The following is a 19,250-nucleotide window of genomic DNA, read 5'->3' on the forward strand; positions in this document are numbered from 1 at the left end:
GGCATCTCTCAGCTCTGATAGAGACTGATAGTGTCCAGAACGGATGGAAATCTCTGAGCACTGTCTAGAGACTGATAGTGTCCAGAATGGATGGGAATCACTGAGCTCTGGTAGAGACTGATAGTGTTCAGAGTGGATGGGCATCTCTCATCTCTGATAGAGACTGATAGTGTCCAGAACGGATGGAAATCTCTGAGCACTGGGAGAGACTGAAAGTGCCCAAAATGAATGGAAATCTCTGAGCTCTAATACAGACTGATAGTGTCCAGACTGGGTGGGCATCTCTAAGCTCTAATAGAGACTGATAGTGTCCAGGATGGATAGGCATCTCTCAGATTTGATAGAGACTGATAGTGTTCAGAACGGATGGAAATCTCTGAGCACTGGAAGAGACTGATAGTTTCCAGAAGGGATGGGAATCACTGAGCTCTGGTAGAGACTGATTGTGTTCAGAATGGATGGGCATCTCTCAGCTCTAATAGACACTGATAATATCTAGACTGGATGGGCATCTTTCAACTCTGATATAGACTGACAGTGTCCAGAGTGGATGGGAATCTCTCAGCTCTGATAGAGACTGATAGTGTCCAGAATGGATGGGAATCTCTCAGCTCTGATAGAGACGGATAGTGTCCAGAACGGGTGGAAATCTCTGAGCTCTGATAGAGACGGATAGTGTCCAGAATGGATGGGCATCTCTCAGCTGTGATAGAGACTGATAGTGTCCAGGATGGATGGGCATCTCTCATCTCTGATAGAGACTGACAGTGTCCAGAATGGATGGGCATCTCTGAGCACTGATAGAGACTGATAGTGTCCAGAACAGATGGAAATCTCTGAGCACTGGTAGAGACTGATAGTGCCCAGAATGAATGGAAATCTCTGAGCTCTAATAGAGACTGATAGAGTCCAGAATGGTGGGGCATTCCTCAGCTCTGACAGAAACTGATAGTTTCGAGAATGGATGACTATCTCTGAGCTCTGATAGAAACTGATAGTGTCCAGAATGGATGGGCATCTCTGAGCTCTGATAGAGACTGGTAGTGTACAGAATGGGTGGAGATCTCTGAGCTCTGATACAGACTGATAGCGTCCGAAATGGATGGAAATCTCAGAGCTCTGATAGAAACTGATAGTGTCCAGACTGGATGGGCATCTCACAGCTCTGATAGAGAATGATAGTGTCCAGAATGGATTGAAATCTCTGATTCAGCTCTGATAGAGACGGATAGTGTCTAGAATGGATGGGCATCTCTCAGCTCTAATAGACACTGATAATATCTAGACTGGATGGGCATCTTTCAACTCTGATATAGACTGACAGTGTCCAGAGTGGATGGGAATCTCTCAGCTCCGATAGAGACTGATATTGTCCAGAATGGATGGGAATCTCTCAGCTCTGATAGAGACGGATAGTGTCTAGAACGGGTGGAAATCTCTGAGCTCTGATAGAGACTGATAGTGTCCAGAATGGATGGGCATCTCTCAGCTGTGATAGAGACTGATAGTGTCAAGAATGGATGGGCATCTCTCATCTATGATAGAGACTGATAGTGTCCAGAATGGATAGGCATCTCTGAGCACTGATAGAGACTGATAGTGTCCAGAACGGATGGAAATCTCTGAGCACTGGTTGAGACTGATAGTGCCCAGAATGAATGGAAATCTCTGAGCTCTAATAGAGACTAATAGTGTCCAGGATGGATAGGCATCTCTCAGCTTTGATAGAGACTGATGTGTCCAGAATGGTGGGGCATCTCTCAGCTGTGATAGAAACTGACAGTTTCCAGAATGGATGGCCATCTCTGAGCACTGATAGAAACTGATAGTGTCCAGAATGGATGGGCATCTCTGATCTCTGATAGAGAATGATATTGTCCAGAATGGATGGAGATCTCTGAGCTCTGATGTAGACTGATAGTGTCCAAAATGGATGGAAATCTCAGAGCTCTGATAGAGACTGATAGTGACCAGACTGGATGGGCATCTCACAGCTCTGATAGAGACTGATAGTGTCCGGAATGGATTGAAATCTCTGATTAAGCTCTGATAGAAACAGATAGTGTCTAGAATGGATGGGCATCTCTCAGCTCTAATAGAGACTGATAGTGTCCAGACTGGATGGGCATCTCTGATCTCTAGTGGAGACTGATAGTGTCCAAAATGGATTGGCATCTCTTAGCTCTAATAGACACTGATAGTATCGAGACTGGATGGGCATCTGTCAGCTCTGATAGAGACTGATAGTGTCCAGAATGGATGGGCATCTCTCAGCTGTGATAGAGACTGATAGTGTCCAGACTGGATGGGAATCTCTCAGCTCTGATAGAGACAGATAGTGTCCAGACTGGATGGAAATCTCTCAACTCTGATAGAGACTGATAGTGTCCAGAATGGATGGAGAGCTCTGAGCTCTGATAGAGACTGATAGTGTCAAAAATGGATGGACATCTCAGAGCTTTGATAGAGACAGCTAGTGTCCAGACTGGATGGGAATCTCTCAGCTCTGATAGAGACTGATAGTGTCCAGAATGGATGGGCATCTCTCAGCTCTGATAGAGACTGATAGTGTCCAGAACGGATGGAAATCTCTGAGCACTGGTAGAGACTGATAGTGTCCAGAATGGATGGGAATCACTGAGCTCTGGTAGAGACTGATAGTGTTCAGAATGGATGGGCATCTCTCATCTCTGATAGAGACTGATAGTGTCCAGAACGGATGGAAATCTCTGAGCACTGGGAGAGACTGAAAGTGCCCAAAATGAATGGAAATCTCTGAGCTCTAATACAGACTGATAGTGTCCAGACTGGGTGGGCATCTCTAAGCTCTAATAGAGACTGATAGTGTCCAGGATGGATAGGCATCTCTCAGATTTGATAGAGACTGATAGTGTTCAGAACGGATGGAAATCTCTGAGCACTGGAAGAGACTGATAGTTTCCAGAAGGGATGGGAATCACTGAGCTCTGGTAGAGACTGATTGTGTTCAGAATGGATGGGCATCTCTCAGCTCTAATAGACACTGATAATATCTAGACTGGATGGGCATCTTTCAACTCTGATATAGACTGACAGTGTCCAGAGTGGATGGGAATCTCTCAGCTCTGATAGAGACTGATAGTGTCCAGAATGGATGGGAATCTCTCAGCTCTGATAGAGACGGATAGTGTCCAGAACAGGTGGAAATCTCTGAGCTCTGATAGAGACGGATAGTGTCCAGAATGGATGGGCATCTCTAAGCTGTGATAGAAATTGACAGGTTCCAGAATGGATGGCCATCTCTGAGCACTGATAGAAACTGATAGTGTCCAGAATGGATGGGCATCTCTCAGCTCTGATAGAGACGGATAGTGTCCAGAACAGGTGGAAATCTCTGAGCTCTGATAGAGACGGATAGTGTCCAGAATGGATGGGCATCTCTAAGCTGTGATAGATGGATGGCCATCTCTGAGCACTGATAGAAACTGATAGTGTCCAGAATGGATGGGCATCTCTGATCTCTGATAGAGAATGATATTGTCCAGAATGGATGGAGATCTCTGAGCTCTGATGTAGACTGATAGTGTCCAAAATGGATGGAAATCTCAGAGCTCTGATAGAGACTGATAGTGTCCAGACTGGATGGGCATCTCACAGCTCTGATAGAGACTGATAGTTTCCGGAATGGATTGAAATCTCTGATTAAGCTCTGATAGAAACAGATAGTGTCTAGAATGGATGGGCATCTCTCAGCTCTAATAGAGACTGATAGTGTCCAGACTGGATGGGCATCTCTGATCTCTAGTGGAGACTGATAGTGTCCAAAATGGATTGGCATCTCTTAGCTCTAATAGACACTGATAGTATCGGGACTGGATGGGCATCTTTCAGCTGTGATAGAGACTGATAGTGTCCAGACTGGATGGGAATCTCTCAGCTCTGATAGAGACAGATAGTGTCCAGACTGGATGGAAATCTCTCAACTCTGATAGAGACTGATAGTGTCCAGAATGGATGGAAAGCTCTGAGCTCTGATAGAGACTGATAGTGTCAAAAATGGATGGACATCTCAGAGCTTTGATAGAGACAGCTAGTGTCCAGACTGGATGGGAATCTCTCAGCTCTGATAGAGACTGATAGTGTCCAGAATGGATGGGCATCTCTAAGCTCTAATAGAGACTGATAGTGTCCAGGATGGATAGGCATCTCTCAGATTTGATAGAGACTGATAGTGTCCAGAACGGATGGAAATCTCTGAGCACTGGAAGAGACTGATAGTTTCCAGAAGGGATGGGAATCACTGAGCTCTGGTAGAGACTGATTGTGTTCAGAATGAATGGGCATCTCTCAGCTCTAATAGACACTGATAATATCTAGACTGGATGGGCATCTTTCAACTCTGATATAGACTGACAGTGTCCAGAGTGGATGGGAATCTCTCAGCTCTGATAGAGACTGATAGTGTCTAGAATGGATGGGAATCTCTCAGCTCTGATAGAGACGGATAGTGTCCAGAACAGGTGGAAATCTCTGAGCTCTGATAGAGACGGATAGTGTCCAGAATGGATGGGCATCTCTAAGCTGTGATAGAAACTGACAGTTTCCAGAATGGATGGCCATCTCTGAGCACTGATAGAAACTGATAGTGTCCAGAATGGATGGGCATCTCTGATCTCTGATAGAGAATGATATTGTCCAGAATGGATGGAGATCTCTGAGCTCTGATGTAGACTGATAGTGTCCAAAATGGATGGAAATCTCAGAGCTCTGATAGAGACTGATAGTGTCCAGACTGGATGGGCATCTCACAGCTCTGATAGAGACTGATAGTGTCCGGAATGGATTGAAACCTCTGATTAAGCTCTGATAGAAACAGATAGTGTCTAGAATGGATGGGCATCTCTCAGCTCTAATAGAGACTGATAGTGTCCAGACTGGATGGGCATCTCTGATCTCTAGTGGAGACTGATAGTGTCCAAAATGGATTGGCATCTCTTAGCTCTAATAGACACTGATAGTATCGGGACTGGATGGGCATCTTTCAGCTGTGATAGAGACTGATAGTGTCCAGACTGGATGGAAATCTCTCAACTCTGATAGAGACTGATAGTGTCCAGAATGGATGGAAAGCTCTGAGCTCTGATAGAGACTGATAGTGTCAAAAATGGATGGACATCTCAGAGCTTTGATAGAGACAGCTAGTGTCCAGACTGGATGGGAATCTCTCAGCTCTGATAGAGACTGATAGTGTCCAGAATGGATGGGCATCTCTCAGCTCTGATAGAGACTGATATTGTCCAGAACGGATGGAAATCTCTGAGCACTGGTAGAGACTGATAGTGTCCAGAATGGATGGGAATCACTGAGCTCTGGTAGAGACTGATAGTGTTCAGAGTGGATGGGCATCTCTCATCTCTGATAGAGACTGATAGTGTCCAGAACGGATGGAAATCTCTGAGCACTGGGAGAGACTGAAAGTGCCCAAAATGAATGGAAATCTCTGAGCTCTAATACAGACTGATAGTTTCCAGACTGGGTGGGCATCTCTAAGCTCTAATAGAGACTGATAGTGTCCAGGATGGATAGGCATCTCTCAGATTTGATAGAGACTGATAGTGTTCAGAACGGATGGAAATCTCTGAGCACTGGAGGAGACTGATAGTTTCCAGAAGGGATGGGAATCACTGAGCTCTGGTAGAGACTGATTGTGTTCAGAATGGATGGGCATCTCTCAGCTCTAATAGACACTGATAATATCTAGACTGGATGGGCATCTTTCAACTCTGATATAGACTGACAGTGTCCAGAGTGGATGGGAATCTCTCAGCTCTGATAGAGACTGATAGTGTCCAGAATGGATGGGAATCTCTCAGCTCTGATAGAGACGGATAGTGTCCAGAACGGGTGGAAATCTCTAAGCTCTGATAGAGACGGATAGTGTCCAGAATGGATGGGCATCTCTCAGCTGTGATAGAGACTGATAGTGTCCAGGATGGATGGGCATCTCTCATCTCTGATAGAGACTGACAGTGTCCAGAATGGATGGGCATCTCTGAGCACTGATAGAGACTGATAGTGTCCAGAACAGATGGAAATCTCTGAGCACTGGTAGAGACTGATAGTGCCCAGAATGAATGGAAATCTCTGAGCTCTAATAGAGACTGATAGTGTCCAGGATCGATAGGCATCTCTCAGCTTTGATAGAGACTGATGTGTCCAGAATGGTGGGGCATCTCTCAGCTGTGATAGAAACTGACAGTTTCCAGAATGGATGGCCATCTCTGAGCACTGATAGAAACTGATATTGTCCAGAATGGATGGAGATCTCTGAGCTCTGATGTAGACTGATAGTGTCCAAAATGGATGGAAATCTCAGAGCTCTGATAGAGACTGATAGTGTCCAGACTGGATGGGCATCTCACAGCTCTGATAGAGACTGATAGTGTCCGGAATGGATTGAAATCTCTGATTAAGCTCTGATAGAAACAGATAGTGTCTAGAATGGATGGGCATCTCTCAGCTCTAATAGAGACTGATAGTGTCCAGACTGGATGGGCATCTCTGATCTCTAGTGGAGACTGATAGTGTCCAAAATGGATTGGCATCTCTTAGCTCTAATAGACACTGATAGTATCGAGACTGGATGGGCATCTGTCAGCTCTGATAGAGACTGATAGTGTCCAGAATGGATGGGCATCTCTCAGCTGTGATAGAGACTGATAGTGTCCAGACTGGATGGGAATCTCTCAGCTCTGATAGAGACAGATAGTGTCCAGACTGGATGGAAATCTCTCAACTCTGATAGAGACTGAAAGTGTCCAGAATGGATGGAGAGCTCTGAGCTCTGATAGAGACTGATAGTGTCAAAAATGGATGGACATCTCAGAGCTTTGATAGAGACAGCTAGTGTCCAGACTGGATGGGAATCTCTCAGCTCTGATAGAGACTGATAGTGTCCAGAATGGATGGGCATCTCTCAGCTCTGATAGAGACTGATAGTGTCCAGAACGGATGGAAATCTCTGAGCACTGGTAGAGACTGATAGTGTCCAGAATGGATGGGAATCACTGAGCTCTGGTAGAGACTGATAGTGTTCAGAATGGATGGGCATCTCTCATCTCTGATAGAGACTGATAGTGTCCAGAACGAATGGAAATCTCTGAGCACTGGGAGAGACTGAAAGTGCCCAAAATGAATGGAAATCTCTGAGCTCTAATACAGACTGATAGTGTCCAGACTGGGTGGGCATCTCTAAGCTCTAATAGAGACTGATAGTGTCCAGGATGGATAGGCATCTCTCAGATTTGATAGAGACTGATAGTGTCCAGAACGGATGGAAATCTCTGAGCACTGGAAGAGACTGATAGTTTCCAGAAGGGATGGGAATCACTGAGCTCTGGTAGAGACTGATTGTGTTCAGAATGGATGGGCATCTCTCAGCTCTAATAGACACTGATAATATCTAGACTGGATGGGCATCTTTCAACTCTGATATAGACTGACAGTGTCCAGAGTGGATGGGAATCTCTCAGCTCTGATAGAGACTGATAGTGTCCAGAATGGATGGGAATCTCTCAGCTCTGATAGAGACGGATAGTGTCCAGAACAGGTGGAAATCTCTGAGCTCCGATAGAGACGGATAGTGTCCAGAATGGATGGGCATCTCTAAGCTGTGATAGAAACTGACAGGTTCCAGAATGGATGGCCATCTCTGAGCACTGATAGAAACTGATAGTGTCCAGAATGGATGGGCATCTCTGATCTCTGATAGAGAATGATATTGTCCAGAATGGATGGAGATCTCTGAGCTCTGATGTAGACTGATAGTGTCCAAAATGGATGGAAATCTCAGAGCTCTGATAGAGACTGATAGTGTCCAGACTGGATGGGCATCTCACAGCTCTGATAGAGACTGATAGTGTCCGGAATGGATTGAAATCTCTGATTAAGCTCTGATAGAAACAGATAGTGTCTAGAATGGATGGGCATCTCTCAGCTCTAATAGAGACTGATAGTGTCCAGACTGGATGGGCATCTCTGATCTCTAGTGGAGACTGATAGTGTCCAAAATGGATTGGCATCTCTTAGCTCTAATAGACACTGATAGTATCGAGACTGGATGGGCATCTTTCAGCTGTGATAGAGACTGATTGTGTCCAGACTGGATGGGAATCTCTCAGCTCTGATAGAGACAGATAGTGTCCAGACTGGATGGAAATCTCTCAACTCTGATAGAGACTGATAGTGTCCAGAATGGATGGAAAGCTCTGAGCTCTGATAGAGACTGATAGTGTCAAAAATGGATGGACATCTCAGAGCTTTGATAGAGACAGCTAGTGTCCAGACTGGATGGGAATCTCTCAGCTCTGATAGAGACTGATAGTGTCCAGAATGGATGGGCATCTCTCAGCTCTGATAGAGACTGATAGTGTCCAGAACGGATGGAAATCTCTGAGCACTGTCTAGAGACTGATAGTGTCCAGAATGGATGGGAATCACTGAGCTCTGGTAGAGACTGATAGTGTTCAGAGTGGATGGGCATCTCTCATCTCTGATAGAGACTGATAGTGTCCAGAACGGATGGAAATCTCTGAGCACTGGGAGAGACTGAAAGTGCCCAAAATGAATGGAAATCTCTGAGCTCTAATACAGACTGATAGTGTCCAGACTGGGTGGGCATCTCTAAGCTCTAATAGAGACTGATAGTGTCCAGGATGGATAGGCATCTCTCAGATTTGATAGAGACTGATAGTGTTCAGAACGGATGGAAATCTCTGAGCACTGGAAGAGACTGATAGTTTCCAGAAGGGATGGGAATCACTGAGCTCTGGTAGAGACTGATTGTGTTCAGAATGGATGGGCATCTCTCAGCTCTAATAGACACTGATAATATCTAGACTGGATGGGCATCTTTCAACTCTGATATAGACTGACAGTGTCCAGAGTGGATGGGAATCTCTCAGCTCTGATAGAGACTGATAGTGTCCAGAATGGATGGGAATCTCTCAGCTCTGATAGAGACGGATAGTGTCCAGAACGGGTGGAAATCTCTGAGCTCTGATAGAGACGGATAGTGTCCAGAATGGATGGGCATCTCTCAGCTGTGATAGAGACTGATAGTGTCCAGGATGGATGGGCATCTCTCATCTCTGATAGAGACTGACAGTGTCCAGAATGGATGGGCATCTCTGAGCACTGATAGAGACTGATAGTGTCCAGAACAGATGGAAATCTCTGAGCACTGGTAGAGACTGATAGTGCCCAGAATGAATGGAAATCTCTGAGCTCTAATAGAGACTGATAGAGTCCAGAATGGTGGGGCATTCCTCAGCTCTGACAGAAACTGATAGTTTCGAGAATGGATGACTATCTCTGAGCTCTGATAGAAACTGATAGTGTCCAGAATGGATGGGCATCTCTGAGCTCTGATAGAGACTGGTAGTGTACAGAATGGGTGGAGATCTCTGAGCTCTGATACAGACTGATAGCGTCCGAAATGGATGGAAATCTCAGAGCTCTGATAGAAACTGATAGTGTCCAGACTGGATGGGCATCTCACAGCTCTGATAGAGAATGATAGTGTCCAGAATGGATTGAAATCTCTGATTCAGCTCTGATAGAGACGGATAGTGTCTAGAATGGATGGGCATCTCTCAGCTCTAATAGACACTGATAATATCTAGACTGGATGGGCATCTTTCAACTCTGATATAGACTGACAGTGTCCAGAGTGGATGGGAATCTCTCAGCTCCGATAGAGACTGATATTGTCCAGAATGGATGGGAATCTCTCAGCTCTGATAGAGACGGATAGTGTCTAGAACGGGTGGAAATCTCTGAGCTCTGATAGAGACTGATAGTGTCCAGAATGGATGGGCATCTCTCAGCTGTGATAGAGACTGATAGTGTCAAGAATGGATGGGCATCTCTCATCTATGATAGAGACTGATAGTGTCCAGAATGGATAGGCATCTCTGAGCACTGATAGAGACTGATAGTGTCCAGAACGGATGGAAATCTCTGAGCACTGGTTGAGACTGATAGTGCCCAGAATGAATGGAAATCTCTGAGCTCTAATAGAGACTAATAGTGTCCAGGATGGATAGGCATCTCTCAGCTTTGATAGAGACTGATGTGTCCAGAATGGTGGGGCATCTCTCAGCTGTGATAGAAACTGACAGTTTCCAGAATGGATGGCCATCTCTGAGCACTGATAGAAACTGATAGTGTCCAGAATGGATGGGCATCTCTGATCTCTGATAGAGAATGATATTGTCCAGAATGGATGGAGATCTCTGAGCTTTGATGTAGACTGATAGTGTCCAAAATGGATGGAAATCTCAGAGCTCTGATAGAGACTGATAGTGTCCAGACTGGATGGGCATCTCACAGCTCTGATAGAGACTGATAGTGTCCGGAATGGATTGAAATCTCTGATTAAGCTCTGATAGAAACAGATAGTGTCTAGAATGGATGGGCATCTCTCAGCTCTAATAGAGACTGATAGTGTCCAGACTGGATGGGCATCTCTGATCTCTAGTGGAGACTGATAGTGTCCAAAATGGATTGGCATCTCTTAGCTCTAATAGACACTGATAGTATCGAGACTGGATGGGCATCTGTCAGCTCTGATAGAGACTGATAGTGTCCAGAATGGATGGGCATCTCTGAGCACTGGGAGAGACTGAAAGTGCCCAAAATGAATGGAAATCTCTGAGCTCTAATACAGACTGATAGTGTCCAGACTGGGTGGGCATCTCTAAGCTCTAATAGAGACTGATAGTGTCCAGGATGGATAGGCATCTCTCAGATTTGATAGAGACTGATAGTGTCCAGAACGGATGGAAATCTCTGAGCACTGGTAGAGACTGATAGTGTCCAGAATGGATGGGAATCACTGAGCTCTGGTAGAGACTGATAGTGTTCAGAATGGATGGGCATCTCTCATCTCTGATAGAGACTGATAGTGTCCAGAACGGATGGAAATCTCTGAGCACTGGGAGAGACTGAAAGTGCCCAAAATGAATGGAAATCTCTGAGCTCTAATACAGACTGATAGTGTCCAGACTGGGTGGGCATCTCTAAGCTCTAATAGAGACTGATAGTGTCCAGGATGGATAGGCATCTCTCAGATTTGATAGAGACTGATAGTGTCCAGAACGGATGGAAATCTCTGAGCACTGGAAGAGACTGATAGTTTCCAGAAGGGATGGGAATCACTGAGCTCTGGTAGAGACTGATTGTGTTCAGAATGGATGGGCATCTCTCAGCTCTAATAGACACTGATAATATCTAGACTGGATGGGCATCTTTCAACTCTGATATAGACTGACAGTGTCCAGAGTGGATGGGAATCTCTCAGCTCTGATAGAGACTGATAGTGTCCAGAATGGATGGGAATCTCTCAGCTCTGATAGAGACGGATAGTGTCCAGAACAGGTGGAAATCTCTGAGCTCCGATAGAGACGGATAGTGTCCAGAATGGATGGGCATCTCTAAGCTGTGATAGAAACTGACAGGTTCCAGAATGGATGGCCATCTCTGAGCACTGATAGAAACTGATAGTGTCCAGAATGGATGGGCATCTCTGATCTCTGATAGAGAATGATATTGTCCAGAATGGATGGAGATCTCTGAGCTCTGATGTAGACTGATAGTGTCCAAAATGGATGGAAATCTCAGAGCTCTGATAGAGACTGATAGTGTCCAGACTGGATGGGCATCTCACAGCTCTGATAGAGACTGATAGTGTCCGGAATGGATTGAAATCTCTGATTAAGCTCTGATAGAAACAGATAGTGTCTAGAATGGATGGGCATCTCTCAGCTCTAATAGAGACTGATAGTGTCCAGACTGGATGGGCATCTCTGATCTCTAGTGGAGACTGATAGTGTCCAAAATGGATTGGCATCTCTTAGCTCTAATAGACACTGATAGTATCGAGACTGGATGGGCATCTTTCAGCTGTGATAGAGACTGATAGTGTCCAGACTGGATGGGAATCTCTCAGCTCTGATAGAGACAGATAGTGTCCAGACTGGATGGAAATCTCTCAACTCTGATAGAGACTGATAGTGTCCAGAATGGATGGAAAGCTCTGAGCTCTGATAGAGACTGATAGTGTCAAAAATGGATGGACATCTCAGAGCTTTGATAGAGACAGCTAGTGTCCAGACTGGATGGGAATCTCTCAGCTCTGATAGAGACTGATAGTGTCCAGAATGGATGGGCATCTCTCAGCTCTGATAGAGACTGATAGTGTCCAGAACGGATGGAAATCTCTGAGCACTGTCTAGAGACTGATAGTGTCCAGAATGGATGGGAATCACTGAGCTCTGGTAGAGACTGATAGTGTTCAGAATGGATGGGCATCTCTCATCTCTGATAGAGACTGATAGTGTCCAGAACGGATGGAAATCTCTGAGCACTGGGAGAGACTGAAAGTGCCCAAAATGAATGGAAATCTCTGAGCTCTAATACAGACTGATAGTGTCCAGACTGGGTGGGCATCTCTAAGCTCTAATAGAGACTGATAGTGTCCAGGATGGATAGGCATCTCTCAGATTTGATAGAGACTGATAGTGTCCAGAACGGATGGAAATCTCTGAGCACTGGAAGAGACTGATAGTTTCCAGAAGGGATGGGAATCACTGAGCTCTGGTAGAGACTGATTGTGTTCAGAATGGATGGGCATCTCTCAGCTCTAATAGACACTGATAATATCTAGACTGGATGGGCATCTTTCAACTCTGATATAGACTGACAGTGTCCAGAGTGGATGGGAATCTCTCAGCTCTGATAGAGACTGATAGTGTCCAGAATGGATGGGAATCTCTCAGCTCTGATAGAGACGGATAGTGTCCAGAACAGGTGGAAATCTCTGAGCTCCGATAGAGACGGATAGTGTCCAGAATGGATGGGCATCTCTAAGCTGTGATAGAAACTGACAGGTTCCAGAATGGATGGCCATCTCTGAGCACTGATAGAAACTGATAGTGTCCAGAATGGATGGGCATCTCTGATCTCTGATAGAGAATGATATTGTCCAGAATGGATGGAGATCTCTGAGCTCTGATGTAGACTGATAGTGTCCAAAATGGATGGAAATCTCAGAGCTCTGATAGAGACTGATAGTGTCCAGACTGGATGGGCATCTCACAGCTCTGATAGAGACTGATAGTGTCCGGAATGGATTGAAATCTCTGATTAAGCTCTGATAGAAACAGATAGTGTCTAGAATGGATGGGCATCTCTCAGCTCTAATAGAGACTGATAGTGTCCAGACTGGATGGGCATCTCTGATCTCTAGTGGAGACTGATAGTGTCCAAAATGGATTGGCATCTCTTAGCTCTAATAGACACTGATAGTATCGAGACTGGATGGGCATCTTTCAGCTGTGATAGAGACTGATAGTGTCCAGACTGGATGGGAATCTCTCAGCTCTGATAGAGACAGATAGTGTCCAGACTGGATGGAAATCTCTCAACTCTGATAGAGACTGATAGTGTCCAGAATGGATGGAAAGCTCTGAGCTCTGATAGAGACTGATAGTGTCAAAAATGGATGGACATCTCAGAGCTTTGATAGAGACAGCTAGTGTCCAGACTGGATGGGAATCTCTCAGCTCTGATAGAGACTGATAGTGTCCAGAATGGATGGGCATCTCTCAGCTCTGATAGAGACTGATAGTGTCCAGAACGGATGGAAATCTCTTAGCACTGTCTAGAGACTGATAGTGTCCAGAATGGATGGGAATCACTGAGCTCTGGTAGAGACTGATAGTGTTCAGAGTGGATGGGCATCTCTCATCTCTGATAGAGACTGATAGTGTCCAGAACGGATGGAAATCTCTGAGCACTGGGAGAGACTGAAAGTGCCCAAAATGAATGGAAATCTCTGAGCTCTAATACAGACTGATAGTGTCCAGACTGGGTGGGCATCTCTAAGCTCTAATAGAGACTGATAGTGTCCAGGATGGATAGGCATCTCTCAGATTTGATAGAGACTGATAGTGTTCAGAACGGATGGAAATCTCTGAGCACTGGAAGAGACTGATAGTTTCCAGAAGGGATGGGAATCACTGAGCTCTGGTAGAGACTGATTGTGTTCAGAATGGATGGGCATCTCTCAGCTCTAATAGACACTGATAATATCTAGACTGGATGGGCATCTTTCAACTCTGATATAGACTGACAGTGTCCAGAGTGGATGGGAATCTCTCAGCTCTGATAGAGACTGATAGTGTCCAGAATGGATGGGAATCTCTCAGCTCTGATAGAGACGGATAGTGTCCAGAACGGGTGGAAATCTCTGAGCTCTGATAGAGACGGATAGTGTCCAGAATGGATGGGCATCTCTCAGCTGTGATAGAGACTGATAGTGTCCAGGATGGATGGGCATCTCTCATCTCTGATAGAGACTGACAGTGTCCAGAATGGATGGGCATCTCTGAGCACTGATAGAGACTGATAGTGTCCAGAACAGATGGAAATCTCTGAGCACTGGTAGAGACTGAGAGTGCCCAGAATGAATGGAAATCTCTGAGCTCTAATAGAGACTGATAGAGTCCAGAATGGTGGGGCATTCCTCAGCTCTGACAGAAACTGATAGTTTCGAGAATGGATGGCTATCTCTGAGCTCTGATAGAAACTGATAGTGTCCAGAATGGATGGGCATCTCTGAGCTCTAATAGAGACTGGTAGTGTACAGAATGGGTGGAGATCTCTGAGCTCTGATACAGACTGATAGCGTCCGAAATGGATGGAAATCTCAGAGCTCTGATAGAGACTGATAGTGTCCAGACTGGATGGGCATCTCACAGCTCTGATAGAGAATGATAGTGTCCAGAATGGATTGAAATCTCTGATTCAGCTCTGATAGAGACGGATAGTGTCTAGAATGGATGGGCATCTCTCAGCTCTAATAGACACTGATAATATCTAGACTGGATGGGCATCTTTCAACTCTGATATAGACTGACAGTGTCCAGAGTGGATGGGAATCTCTCAGCTCCGATAGAGACTGATATTGTCCAGAATGGATGGGAATCTCTCAGCTCTGATAGAGACGGATAGTGTCTAGAACGGGTGGAAATCACTGAGCTCTGATAGAGACTGATAGTGTCCAGAATGGATGGGCATCTCTCAGCTGTGATAGAGACTGATAGTGTCAAGAATGGATGGGCATCTCTCATCTATGATAGAGACTGATAGTGTCCAGAATGGATAGGCATCTCTGAGCACTGATAGAGACTGATAGTGTCCAGAACGGATGGAAATCTCTGAGCACTGGTTGAGACTGATAGTGCCCAGAATGAATGGAAATCTCTGAGCTCTAATAGAGACTAATAGTGTCCAGGATGGATAGGCATCTCTCAGCTTTGATAGAGACTGATGTGTCCAGAATGGTGGGGCATCTCTCAGCTGTGATAGAAACTGACAGTTTCCAGAATGGATGGCCATCTCTGAGCACTGATAGAAACTGATAGTGTCCAGAATGGATGGGCATCTCTGATCTCTGATAGAGAATGATATTGTCCAGAATGGATGGAGATCTCTGAGCTCTGATGTAGACTGATAGTGTCCAAAATGGATGGAAATCTCAGAGCTCTGATAGAGACTGATAGTGTCCAGACTGGATGGGCATCTCACAGCTCTGATAGAGACTGATAGTGTCCGGAATGGATTGAAATCTCTGATTAAGCTCTGATAGAAACAGATAGTGTCTAGAATGGATGGGCATCTCTCAGCTCTAATAGAGACTGATAGTGTCCAGACTGGATGGGCATCTCTGATCTCTAGTGGAGACTGATAGTGTCCAAAATGGATTGGCATCTCTTAGCTCTAATAGACACTGAGAGTATCGAGACTGGATGGGCATCTGTCAGCTCTGATAGAGACTGATAGTGTCCAGAATGGATGGGCATCTCTCAGCTGTGATAGAGACTGATAGTGTCCAGACTGGATGGGAATCTCTCAGCTCTGATAGAGACAGATAGTGTCCAGACTGGATGTGATCTCTCAACTCTGATAGAGACTGATAGTGTCCAGAATGGATGGAGAGCTCTGAGCTCTGATAGAGACTGATAGTGTCAAAAATGGATGGACATCTCAGAGCTTTGATAGAGACAGCTAGTGTCCAGACTGGATGGGAATCTCTCAGCTCTGATAGAGACTGATAGTGTCCAGAATGGATGGGCATCTCTCAGCTCTGATAGAGACTGATAGTGTCCAGAACGGATGGAAATCTCTGAGCACTGGTAGAGACTGATAGTGTCCAGAATGGATGGGAATCACTGAGCTCTGGTAGAGACTGATAGTGTTCAGAATGGATGGGCATCTCTCATCTCTGATAGAGACTGATAGTGTCCAGAACGGATGGAAATCTCTGAGCACTGGGAGAGACTGAAAGTGCCCAAAATGAATGGAAATCTCTGAGCTCTAATACAGACTGATAGTGTCCAGACTGGGTGGGCATCTCTAAGCTCTAATAGAGACTGATAGTGTCCAGGATGGATAGGCATCTCTCAGATTTGATAGAGACTGATAGTGTCCAGAACGGATGGAAATCTCTGAGCACTGGAAGAGACTGATAGTTTCCAGAAGGGATGGGAATCACTGAGCTCTGGTAGAGACTGATTGTGTTCAGAATGGATGGGCATCTCTCAGCTCTAATAGACACTGATAATATCTAGACTGGATGGGCATCTTTCAACTCTGATATAGACTGACAGTGTCCAGAGTGGATGGGAATCTTTCAGCTCTGATAGAGACTGATAGTGTCCAGAATGGATGGGAATCTCTCAGCTCTGATAGAGACGGATAGTGTCCAGAACAGGTGGAAATCTCTGAGCTCTGATAGAGACGGATAGTGTCCAGAATGGATGGGCATCTCTAAGCTGTGATAGAAACTGACAGTTTCCAGAATGGATGGCCATCTCTGAGCACTGATAGAAACTGATAGTGTCCAGAATGGATGGGCATCTCTGATCTCTGATAGAGAATGATATTGTCCAGAATGGATGGAGATCTCTGAGCTCTGATGTAGACTGATAGTGTCCAAAATGGATGGGCATCTCACAGCTCTGATAGAGACTGATAGTGTCCGGAATGGATTGAAATCTCTGATTAAGCTCTGATAGAAACAGATAGTGTCTAGAATGGATGGGCATCTCTCAGCTCTAATAGAGACTGATAGTGTCCAGACTGGATGGGCATCTCTGATCTCTAGTGGAGACTGATAGTGTCCAAAATGGATTGGCATCTCTTAGCTCTAATAGACACTGATAGTATCGGGACTGGATGGGCATCTTTCAGCTGTGATAGAGACTGATAGTGTCCAGACTGGATGGGAATCTCTCAGCTCTGATAGAGACAGATAGTGTCCAGACTGGATGGAAATCTCTCAACTCTGATAGAGACTGATAGTGTCCAGAATGGATGGAAAGCTCTGAGCTCTGATAGAGACTGATAGTGTCAAAAATGGATGGACATCTCAGAGCTTTGACAGAGACAGCTAGTGTCCAGACTGGATGGGAATCTCTCAGCTCTGATAGAGACTGATAGTGTCCAGAATGGATGGGCATCTCTCAGCTCTGATAGAGACTGATAGTGTCCAGAACGGATGGAAATCTCTGAGCACTGGTAGAGACTGATAGTGTCCAGAATGGATGGGAATCACTGAGCTCTGGTAGAGACTGATAGTGTTCAGAGTGGATGGGCATCTCTCATCTCTGATAGAGACTGATAGTGTCCAGAACGGATGGAAATCTCTGAGCACTGGGAGAGACTGAAAGTGCCCAAAATGAATGGAAATCCCTGAGCTCTAATACAGACTGATAGTGTCCAGACTGGGTGGGCATCTCTAAGCTCTAATAGAGACTGATAGTGTCCAGGATGGATAGGCATCTCTCAGATTTGATAGAGACTGATAGTGTTCAGAACGGATGGAAATCTCTGAGCACTGGAAGAGACTGATAGTTTCCAGAAGGGATGGGAATCACTGAGCTCTTGTAGAGACTGATTGTGTTCAGAATGGATGGGCATCTCTCAGCTCTAATAGACACTGATAATATCTAGACTGGATGGGCATCTTTCAACTCTGATATAGACTGACAGTGTCCAGAGTGGATGGGAATCTCTCAGCTCTGATAGAGACTGATAGTGTCCAGAATGGATGGGAATCTCTCAGCTCTGATAGAGACGGATAGTGTCCAGAACGGGTGGAAATCTCTGAGCTCTGATAGAGACGGATAGTGTCCAGAATGGATGGGCATCTCTCAGCTGTGATAGAGACTGATAGTGTCCAGGATGGATGGGCATCTCTCATCTCTGATAGAGACTGACAGTGTCCAGAATGGATGGGCATCTCTGAGCACTGATAGAGACTGATAGTGTCCAGAACAGATGGAAATCTCTGAGCACTGGTAGAGACTGATAGTGCCCAGAATGAATGGAAATCTCTGAGCTCTAATAGAGACTGATAGTGTCCAGGATCGATAGGCATCTCTCAGCTTTGATAGAGACTGATGTGTCCAGAATGGTGGGGCATCTCTCAGCTGTGATAGAAACTGACAGTTTCCAGAATGGATGGCCATCTCTGAGCACTGATAGAAACTGATAGTGTCCAGAATGGATGGGCATCTCTGATCTCTGATAGAGAATGATATTGTCCAGAATGAATGGAGATCTCTGAGCTCTGATGTAGACTGATAGTGTCCAAAATGGATGGAAATCTCAGAGCTCTGATAGAGACTGATAGTGTCCAGACTGGATGGGCATCTCACAGCTCTGATAGAGACTGATAGTGTCCGGACGGATTGAAATCTCTGATTAAGCTCTGATAGAAACAGATAGTGTCTAGAATGGATGGGCATCTCTCAGCTCTAATAGAGACTGATAGTGTCCAGACTGGATGGGCATCTCTGATCTCTAGTGGAGACTGATAGTGTCCAAAATGGATTGGCATCTCTTAGCTCTAATAGACACTGATAGTATCGAGACTGGATGGGCATCTGTCAGCTCTGATATAGACTGATAGTGTCCAGAATGGATGGGCATCTCTCAGCTGTGATAGAGACTGATAGTGTCCAGACTGGATGGGAATCTCTCAGCTCTGATAGAGACAGATAGTGTCCAGACTGGATGGAAATCTCTCAACTCTGATAGAGACTGATAGTGTCCAGAATGGATGGAGAGCTCTGAGCTCTGATAGAGACTGATAGTGTCAAAAATGGATGGACATCTCAGAGCTTTGATAGAGACAGCTAGTG

This window comes from Ambystoma mexicanum, chromosome 13 (genome assembly GCF_040938575.1).
Source record: "Ambystoma mexicanum isolate Mex_15411 chromosome 13, UKY_AmexF1_1, whole genome shotgun sequence".
NCBI lineage: Eukaryota > Metazoa > Chordata > Amphibia > Caudata > Ambystomatidae > Ambystoma > Ambystoma mexicanum.